Genomic DNA, 11,032 nt, shown 5'->3' with positions numbered 1-11,032 from the left:
TGTGGACTCTATTTTTTTTAGGTATCTTTCAAACTTCTTTAAATGAGAAAATGTTTTGTGATTATCTTAATTGTTTTAATTTTATGACAAAAGCCTACACTGAGAAGAAGAAACACCTCAACTTTTTTTAAAAATGAGGTGATTTGTTACAAGTAATCGAATTAAGTCTGTGTTTAAATTCTGTGTTAAATATAAAGTTTTACCAATTATAGCCACACTAATTGGGTGTAATACCGCCTGATGCACACCAGGGGGCAGTGTTTACATGATGTGCTGCTGAGTTTCTGCAGCCTGTTCAATCTTTAGGAAACGTGAAAGCTAAAGAACAGTTCAGATATTTAATGTGATCTGGATCATTCAGGCCCAGTTTTGGTAGAACCGTCCGGTTGTGGGTAAATAAGGATTTATTTTAGGGTCAAAGACCCTTGCATCAAATAATAGTTATATTATTTTATATCTCAGCTTCTTCAGGATCTTCTCCCATCTAAACACATTAAGAAAAAGACTCCTTGCTCATCTTTTGGGAAGTAAGACATGGACATTCAGGGTGCTATCTCTCCAAACTGCACAGCCGGGTACAAACATCCATCCTCAGATTGACATTTACTGTAAGATGAAGATAAGTCTGAAGTTTTTATTGTTCCCTGGGGGGAATCAGGCCGTAGCAGCGGCTAACTGTGGCAGTGAAAGCTGAGAAAATGGTAAAAGTGATGAAAAGAACTTTAATGAGTTTCTGTCTAACGGTTTGCTTCGTTTTGTCGCTTCTGCCTCCTCTGATTTCAGATTAAATGAACTAAATCTGGTTTAGGATAAAACTGTTGATGTCTAATGGATGCTCTGTCTCCCCAAAGTAAACTAGGGACACATTTCACCTTTAACCAAAAAAAAAGAAAAAAAAATCCCAAACAGAACTTTGTCTAATTTACAGTTTGTTTCATTTTTCTGTAAAAACAATTTCTCAGTGTCCTCAATCCAAAAATGTCTTGCAGATTTTGAAAAGTAAAAACAACACTTGAAAAATCTCAGAACTTTGCAATTAACTCAGAAACTTTCTAGAAAAACAAGGAAATTTTTGAGTTTCAGTAGTCGGAAATTTTTGAGAAAATAATCAAAAATTTTGGGATTAATGTCAGAAATCTGCTGGAAAAAGCAAGAAAATTTCTGTTTCAAAAGTTTGAAATTTGGTAGAACCTCTCCTCCCAGAAGATAATTTCTAGGAAACACAGAAAGATTAAAGTTTTTAATTAAAGTTCAACATTAACTAAAACTACTAAAAACCTAACAGTTTTTGATTAATCTTTTAATATTACTAGATTTTTTATTTTATTTCTGAATTTAAAAAAACTGTAAATTTATGAGAAAAAAAACAACAAATTTTCAGCGTTTTGTCAGAAATTTTACAGAAAAACAAACCAGGGAATTTTCTGAGTTTCAAAACTTGGAATAAAAAATATGCAATTAATCTAAAAAAAAAAAAATCCAGAAAAAAAAATTCAATTTTTAAGTACCAATGGTCAAAAATGTACAAGAATAAGACTTAGATTTCTTTTTAGCTTTCTGAGATTAAACTCAATATCAAATTTCAAAAATCTTCCTGGAATTTTTTTGACTTTCTAAACTCAGAAATGTTATTGTGTTTTTTTCCTAGATAATCTAAAGTTTTCTGAATCTTATTTATTTTGCTGGAAATGTACTCTTCTTTTCTCTATCTACAATGTCCCTAACACACCGCCGTAGACCCCTGAGAAAAAAGTAAGATGTTTATTTTTATTTATTTATTTTTTTGGCCTCCTGTTGGTTTATAAATTTCTTTGTATTTGTGGTGTAAAATCTCACGCTATCTCTGACCTTTCCAAGCGAATGAAGTGAGTAAAATCTCCGGAGACATCAGAACAAGTCCCGATTCCGAGCTGTGGGTTATAATTAGCCCGTGTGTGCAGAAAAAAGCATTAGCAGCGGGAAAAAAAATGGTGAAACTGCTTCTGATCTGCGCTTTTGGCAGAGGACAAAAGGGCTGAGTGAGATCAGGTTTCTGCCATGTGACACTGAGGAATCTCAGACCTGCACTCCTGATTAAACATTACACTCTGCAGGTAAGCTAGCAGGTTGACACACACACACACACCCCCCACACACCGGCTTCACACATATAGACCTAGTGATTAAAATTATGATTTACTGGAACTATATCATGCGTTTATGTAAGTAACTAAAACATACTGAAATTAGAGATATAATACCCTTCGTTTTGTGTTTATTAATATATGTATTAGCTTTTCGAGCTGATGTGCAGTTTACGTCAGCTGCCGGCAAATTACGGCACTCCATAATCCTCATAGCGGCACGAAAGCTAGTCCGCAAAATGGCGGCAGCAAAAGTTGGGATAGAGTCAATTAGTTGTTGTTTTTGAAAATGGTATCTTCTGTTGAGTATTAATTACTCAGTCGATGTAAAAATAATCACAATACATTACTTGACGTTTTTGAATATTTAGCTAACTAATAAAACCTAGCAAACCTACTCTAAAAACTAATTAAAACCAACTGAATTAGACAAAAAGTCACAACAAAATAAATATGAACTACAATGAAAAGGCCAAAACGATTGCAACTCTGGCACAGACAGTAATGAGTGTAGATTTAATCAGACGTACAATAAATTTACATATCCGATACAATTCGGTTTATTAGGGTCAGTTCACAACAATGTCAATAAAAAAAGTCATCTCAATCTATCCTAGTTATGAATCAGTGGATTAGGTTCAGTTAAATTAGCTTAAAAAGTTTTCTATCTATTGAAATCCTGTTGATTGCAGCATTCACTAATCTTAGACAATAGGAAAAAAACAATTGCTTGCGTCTTTTGGCTGCAGCTAATGATCATTTCAGTTATTGGTTAATCTGTTATTCTGACAATTAATCGATTAATCAGATAGAAAAAATATTGGCGTTCTGCAGATTTATTTAACCACTTACTGTGATTTTATACAATATTCAAAATGTAGCAAAGGATGCATCTGCAGATAAAAAAATACTTCTAATATCAACATGTGAAAAGCTCAACCATCTGCTAATATATTTTCCTGTTTCATCACACCTGGTGTAAATTGACGCCTTATTTCTTGGCTTCTCTGTCTGTTGAAAAGATCATGCAATAATCTGAATCCGGCGTATTCTGTATCATACATGATAAGTAAATAATAATGTGAAGATCCTTATTAATCTCAAGTTGCATAGAAAAAGGCTAATTGTGGATTAAAGAGTTTTATAATAAAAAACTTCCAAAACTACTCCGCAACGTTTCTGACATGCATTATTTATTAAAGTAACAAAACTTTCTGAACTTTTAAGCATTTAAAAAGTTTCTAACAGAAATTTTAAAGGATTTTGTCAGGATTTTATGTCACAGACAAAAATATTTATGAATGGATGGAAGGTGACATGTTTTTCAAAAATGTTTAGGGTTTTTCTCGTAATTTATTTTCAGTAGAAATGCAGCTGTTTTATTTCTGTCCTCAGGTTTATTATACTATAAAAACACAAAATCTTATCAAGTTGGTCTAGTTTTTTGTGCAAATATCATAGTCATGCAGTCATGCATCATGCTTGAAATAAAACAAAACTAACTTACAAGTAACTTTTCAGCAAGACATATAAGCTTGTGTTAAGTAAACATGTCCCTAATATTGATGAAAAGTACTTGTTGTATTGATTATTTCCCATATTATAGGTGAAATAGTCTGCAAGTGGAAGTAGTGTTTTATACTTTTATATTAATAATGGAATGAAGTAAGTATTAAGAGAAAAAAGTTGTAATATTATTACTAGTAGTTTTGCCCTGTAATGTTGACTTTATGCTGGAAGTCAGGGGTGTCTAAAATGTGGCTCAGGGGCCATTTGTGGCCCTTGAAGGGATTTTATTTGGCCCGCTACAAGTCAAGAATTGTAAAAATTTAGCCAACAAAACAGAAAACAATTGATGATTGCAGCAAAACAAACAATTTGCAAATTGTTTGTTTTGCTTTCAATAAGGCAACATGATACGTAGATTTCATTTAAAAATCTTTATTGTTTATCAGGAAATCACAGTAAAGAAATTTTAGCATTTTTAATTTAATGACCCTTATAGTTTGCCAGAGGCTAAAAGTATGGAGGGCAAGTTTTATATTTATAATAAAATGAAAACGCACAGAAAGACCCTGCAGGGAGAAGAAATGATTCATTATTTCCATAAACCTCAGATTTTGCAGCAGTAAATGAGATTACAGGACGAATCCCTCAGATGATCCAAATTCCTCTCTCGCTTGCGGTTTAATCCCAATCCAGCAGAAGCGGAGTCCCCATCATGTGAGATTACGATCGGTGGAGGAGGGAGGGCGGGATTGTGGAGGCAGCAGCGGACAGAGGTGGGACGTCCTCCCGGGGAGAGGAGGGAGAAGAAGTGGCTGCAAACTCCGACCGCCTCTCTCAGTCATGCGCCTCGGCTTTTAAAGGACTCCCGGCTGTTGCTACTGCTGGTTCTGGCTCTGGTCTGATTCTGCTGGGCAGCGGGGCTTTATTTCAAAAGTGAAGAAGAGTTGGACCGAGGAGGATACTTTTCCAGGTTACCGGATCGCGCTGCATTCCAACCCCGGAGCGCAGCGCTCAGGAGTCGGACCCGGCGCGCTCCGTCTCTCCGCTCCTGATTTCTTTCATTCTTATTTTTTATTTTTATTTTTTTTTATATATGTATTCATACATTCGCTTCTTCTGGTTCTTTTGGATCTCTGCAGCGATGACGCACAAAGGGAATCGCTTTTATTTCTAACTAGAAACGCTTAAAAGCACAGAGGGGGTTTTCTCCTCCGGAGTGGATCTGGATTTCTCGCCCGCTGCAGGTCCGACCATGAGCGCCGGATGGTGGGTGTTTGTTGGCGCTCTGGTGGGGGTCCTCACCGTCCCCAAAGCGGCACACGGTCGGTGAATTATTTTTGGTCTCTGTCTTTTTTTTAATCCAGTTGTCCGGTTTGTTATGTAGGTCAGGAGGAGTTGTGGAGGGCAATCATGCGCTTCTGCAGCAGAGCTGAGGAGCCGGAATTTGATCTGATTGTGGGTGATTTTTTCCCCCACACTTCTCTCTGGTGGAGAAGGGGAAAGTTGTGACCAGAATGATAACTTTGCATTTTACACAGATGTGGGAAGAGTAACCAAAAATTGTGCTCAAGTGAGAGCAGAACTACTACAACATGTTTTTACTCAAGTAAAAGTAAAAAGTCTACTCAAGTACTAACTGATCAAATGATCAATCATTTAATATTTAAAAAGGACATCTTCAGATGGACTAAATTATAAAGTTAAGCATAAATTTAGGTAGTTTAAGGATGAAAATAAGTAAGAAGAAGTAAGAAAATCAGGCAGAATAAATTTTTTAAAATCAGTTTCTTTCAATAAAAAACTTATGAAACTTTAACAGAAGTTGCAGGTCTGTATCTGGTGAATTTTTGGTTGAAACGTGTTTGTTACTCATTCAGTGAAGTTATGCACAGTGGGTAAAGAATCCAGAAATGGATGATAGATATCACTGAGTCATTAACCTTTCAGCAATCCCTCCACCTGAACAGGCATAAAGCAGCTGTGGATGTTTTTAGACTATGTTGATTTGGTAAACTGTCAGCAATCTCTCTACCTGAACAGGTATATGGAAACCACAGATGTGATTAGATTGTTGATTTATTAACTTTTCATCAATTCCTCTGCATGAACAAGTATAGCTGTGGATGTTTTTAGACTATTTTGATTTAGTTTCAGCAATCCCTCCTCTTGAATAAACATATGGAAACTGTGGGTGTGTGTAGATGTTTGATTCCATGTTAACAGCCTGAACCAAGTGTGGATATAGATTACGTTAAGTAACTTTTCAGCAATCTCTCCACCCGAACAAGCATGTGGCAACTGTGAATGTGCTTAGATTATGTTGATTTAGTAGCTTCTCAGAAATCTTGCAACCTGAAAAACACACCAGGCAACTGTAGATGTAGATTATGTTGATTGTTACTTTTCAGGAATCATTCCACCTGAACAAGTGAGAGTCGACCACAGATGTGTGTATATTATATTGACTTAACTTTTCAGTAATCTCTCCACCCGAACAAGCATGTGGCAACTGTGCATTAGATTATTTTGATTTAATAATTTGTTCAGTAATCTCTCCTCCTGAGTAAGAAGGAAACAGCTGTGGGCGTGTGTGGATTATGTTGTTTTCGTAACTTTTTAGTAATCCCTCCACATGAACAAGCATCAGGTAACAGTGGATGTAGATTATATTAACTGAATTTTTCAGCAATCCCCTCACCTGAACAAGTATGTGGCAATCATAAATTTTTGTGGATTATGCTAATTTTGTAACTTTTTAGCAATCCCCCCTCTAGAACAAACATATGGCAACTGTGGATGTAGATTATTTTGATTTACTAACTTTTCAGCAATCCCACTTCCTAAAAAGCACGAGGAAACTGTGTATCAGATTATTTTCATTTAGTAACTTTCAGCAATTTGTCCACCTGAACAAGCATATTGCAACATTGGATGCATACATGATGCTAATTTAGTAACTTTTCAGCAATCTCTGCACTCAATCAAGCATGTGGCAGTAGTGGACGTGCGTAAATTATATTCATGTAGTAACTTTCCAGCAGTCCCTCCACCTGAGCAACTATAAGGCAACTGTGGATATGAGCAGTTTATATTTATTTAGTAAGTTTTCAGCAATCCTGTTTCCTAAAAACATGAGGCAGCTGTGAATGTGAGAAAATCATTTGTCATTTAGTTATTTTTCAGCAATTCCCCCATCTGAACAAGCATGAGGTAACTGTGGACTTTTGTAGATTATGTTGATTTAGTAACTTTTCCAGCAATCCCTCCTCTACCACAAGCATATGGAAACTGGGGATGTGCATAGATTATTGTGCTTCAGTAACTTTCCAGCAATACCTCCAGCTGAACAATAAAATGCCAGTAGAAATGCAGGTAGACAGATAAATTTTTCAGAGTATCTCAATATTTATTACAACCTGCCTGAGTGGTTGAAAGACAAGCTGTGCGTCTCTACAAAAACCCACAGTTAATGAGAAGACTTCGCGTCTCTTGATCTGGAAATCTGCAAAACTTCAAAGTTAGTTTGAGAATTCAAAGAGAGCCCCGACTAAATTGGGATCAACCGCAAGTTTTTATTGTTAACTGTTTACGTTTCACATTCATCAGACTGTGGCAGAGTCTGATCTGGGAAACAGCTTGTTGTGTGAGTTGTGCATTTTTATCCCACTAAATAGCCAAACGCTTTGAAACGTGTTGCCTCTTAAATATTTATCAGGCTGCATCAAATCAGGAAAAAAAAAACAGGCTGTGCTCAATTACAGTATCCGCTTCCCGTGTCTCAGAGCGTCATGGACAGAATCATAAGCAAAACCGGGAAGCAGTTCCTCAACAGAACTGTTCTCTTTCCCCCCATGAACCTCTGAGTCCTGATCACTTTCAAGAAAGAAAAGATCCACGTTGAAAACTTTATTTTTTTACTCCCCGAATCATTAATCGCCTCATCTCAGCGTGCGTCCAATGTGCCCAGCAGCTGCTGCTTCAACAGCATTCAAACTTTGATGCTCCTCTCAAAATAAAACACATCAGTTATAAATGTTGGAGCGTTATTGACGGCTGCAGGAGGCAACAGGAGGAGGGTGGACAAAAGGCTGAAGTCGAAGACAAGGAATTGTGCTTTATTTATTTATTTTATTTATTTTTATTTTAGCTCAGGTTTCTTTGTATTCTCCAAAGGAGAATTAGCGGCAATGTAGATAGAAAAAAAAAGAAGTAAATTTCTGCCAAAAATTCAATCAATCAAAAAGATCAATCTTAGAAATTTTCTACAAAAAAACATGAAAATTTCATAGTTTGAAAGGTTGAATATTTTTCAGAAAAAAAAAATCATAATTTTTTAGAAAAAACCTGGGAGGTTTCTGAGTCAAAAAGTTGCTAGAAAAAATCTCAGAAAAATTTTAGACCAACCATGAAAATTTCTGACCTTGAAGAATCTGACATTTTTTTGAAAATAAATTAAACCTCAAATTTCTTTAAGTGAATCTCTGAATTTTTCCAGTAAAACATGGACATTTCTGACCTTGAAAAGTCAAAAATTTTCATTAAAAAACTGAAATTTCATTGAAAAAAATTGAAATGTTTAGATTAATAATAATAATAATAAAAAGATAATTTCTGAGTTTCAAAAGTCAAAAATTTGATACAGGAGAAACTCAGAAATTCTGAGATTCATTTCAGAAAGTTTTAGAATAAAAACTTGAAATTTTGAGTTTCAAAAATCAAAAATTGTGTTAGAAAAAAGCCTCAGAAATGTTGACTTCAGAAATCTTCAAGAAAAAAACTGAAAGTTTAGAGATTCAGCAGTCAAAAATTTGCTAAAAGTAAATCTTTTAAATCAGTTTCAAAAGTTTTTGAGAAAAAGTGCAACATCCTGAACGTCAAAAGTTGAAGATGAAGGCTTTTGGAAATGTTTTGAGTTTCAAAAAACTAATAATTAAAGAGCATGTTTTGTGATCTTGTTGAAATTTCAGGATATTTAATTCCATAATTGTCCATGTTGAAACTCATTTCAAACCTTATTTAGATGAAGAAACAAGAGCTTTAATTGAAATTTTGTGAGAACAAAACCACCCAATTTTAAATTGGGATTAAATGTTTTGCTCACTGTGCAGGAAAAGATCTTATTTTCAATCCAATAAAACCAGAAACTACCAACAACAAAAACATCTCAATGCACTTTGACAGTTTGTATCAAAAGCTCCTGTGAAAACAATCTTAATGAAACTCAAATCAGATTATATGAAGCGTTTTCTTGTCTCCTAAAGATGGCAGTTGGTTGGTTGGTTAGTTGGTTGGTTAGTTGGTTAATAAATGCCCTGCAGTAATTGGTTTAAAGTCTGATCTGTTGGAAGCTGTTTGTATTACTGGCTGAAGTGCAACACAAACCTCCTCAGTGTATTTGGTCTGAACTGATTAAAGTGCCAGATTATATTTTGCTGAGCTCTCTTTCTGCCATGCAGACACATGACAAAGCAGCGACATAAACAGATTTGCTGTCGGGCATTTTTAATGAGGACAATAACTGTAGGCTTGTTTTTTTTTTTCCGGAGCGTTATGATAAATGTTTACTTCTGGCTCTTCTTTCCCTTGAGACGTCTCACATTTTCTCAGTTGTGTGACGCTGAGCTCAGACCCCAAGCTGTGCCGAGGCGTTGCTCCGTACGTCTGTCTGTCTGTTTTCTTAACGTTTGGCCCTTAAATTGAGCAGAGATTACCATCAGCACCCACCCTGTCGTCTCTGTTTAGGGACACAAGCTTTTGTTTCCCTTTGAAAGGCTTTAATGGTCACTGCTTGTGTTGGTCTGAATGTAAATTAGCTTTAATCCTCTAATCAGGGATAAGAAATATCAAATATTCAATCAAAGAGAGTCAGAGAGGTTTGTTTTAATGACAGTTAATAGTTTTATGGGAGGATTTTTGCCCTTCAGCATTCGTTTTCTCCTGAGAAACCACTAAGGCTGAAACGATTAATCACGATTAGTCGTCATAAATCGTTTCTTGAAATAATTCTCAACTAATTTAGTAATCTATTTACTTGTTAACTGAAGTATACAGACTCAGAAAATGGTCCTTTGCTGAAAATATAACTCACTCAAAGCAGTAATTAAGCCAAAACTGTTAAAAACATACATTTTGCATTTAAGATAAAAAATGTTTTTCTATAAATATGTAACTTGAACTCCTCAAGTAGCAGTTTTAGCTTCACATAGTTCAAATTCTATGAAAAAAGTCACTTATTATGCACCTTTTGCTGTCCAATTATTATTTGTTAGTCAAGAAATAATCAAAAGATAATTTTCTGCATTGTATTGATACGTCGAGCAGAAAGGACGGAGCTTTTCACGTTATTTAGCTGCAGATGCTTCCTTTGCTTTAAGTGTTCACCAAAGGACTGTTTATTCAACATTTTCTTGCCTATTAATGTATTTCCCAGATTAAATGAAAAATCTGTAGAATGTGTCATTTTAAAATTAAATTAATCTATAAAATCGTTTAAATCTTCTCCCACTTCCATGATGATGCTCTTTATGTTCATAAAATTACAAGTTGATCTTTAGAAAACAAATGAATAGTGTCCATGCGTTCAGGTGAACTAATTCCGCTAATCAGCTAATTTTATGACACAATTGGCCTAAACAAGCTAGTTTGCATAACTAGCTTGTTTTTGTGTTGCATTCCTATCATGAAGCTGGTAAACTCATTAAAGTTGGAAATCTACCAACACTGACCTTTAAAATGCAATATTCCTCCCAAACACTTGAAAGATCTGATGGGTTATTATAGTATGTTGTTAATCCAGTCGTACAATATCGCTGTCACCTTGTTTTCTGTGTTGCTATGTTTGTAGCGCTTATCACTAAATGTAGAATAAATAATGGGATTTAGTGAAACATCATATTTTCTTATGTATTTAAAGTATCTTGTTTTAGTACTTAATATGTAATGTGAAAAGTATAAAATTAAAAGTTTAACTGGGTCAGAACACAGTGTTCTTTTGTTTTGATGTCACAGTTTTGAATTTCCTCCTACATTTAAGGATCAACTGACCATCTTTAAATAAGGAGCCAGTTTAATAAAAAATAAGGTAATTCTGTCAGTATGACTTTAAGTTTCAAGCATCCAGCATCCTGAGGTGAGAGAATCTTAACCAGTTGTTTTGTAAAATTCAACACAGCTTCACTTTTTCCACAACTGTTTGTTATTATTCCATGTTATTTTCAGGGATATTACGTCTTAGAAACACAAACTGTCTGACATTTTATGAAATCAATCTACTGTTGTCATTGTAATCCACGTTTAGTCCCCGGATAACCAGATTCCAGGATCTTTTTATCCATCTGCTGGTTTTCTTTGTGTTGCGGAGACGTATTGATCACTTCTTAAATCTTGACAGCTCTTAACAA

General features: G+C 35.1%; 1 protein-coding gene across 1 annotated transcript in view; it reads left to right on the top strand.

The window, feature by feature from the left end:
* Positions 1-1,808: 1,808 nt before the first annotated feature.
* The window catches only part of fras1 (Fraser extracellular matrix complex subunit 1), a 264,241-nt gene continuing 255,017 nt past the window's right edge, over positions 1,809-11,032 (top strand). The window contains 1 exon segment of the mRNA XM_044110758.1: positions 1,809-2,093. The gene's annotated coding sequence lies outside the window, so the exon portion shown is untranslated.

Source organism: Gambusia affinis, linkage group LG03 (genome assembly GCF_019740435.1).
Source record: "Gambusia affinis linkage group LG03, SWU_Gaff_1.0, whole genome shotgun sequence".
Taxonomy (NCBI): Eukaryota; Metazoa; Chordata; class Actinopteri; order Cyprinodontiformes; family Poeciliidae; genus Gambusia; species Gambusia affinis.
Note: the sequence above shows the minus strand (reverse complement) of the source record. Positions and strands in the feature narration are given on the sequence as shown.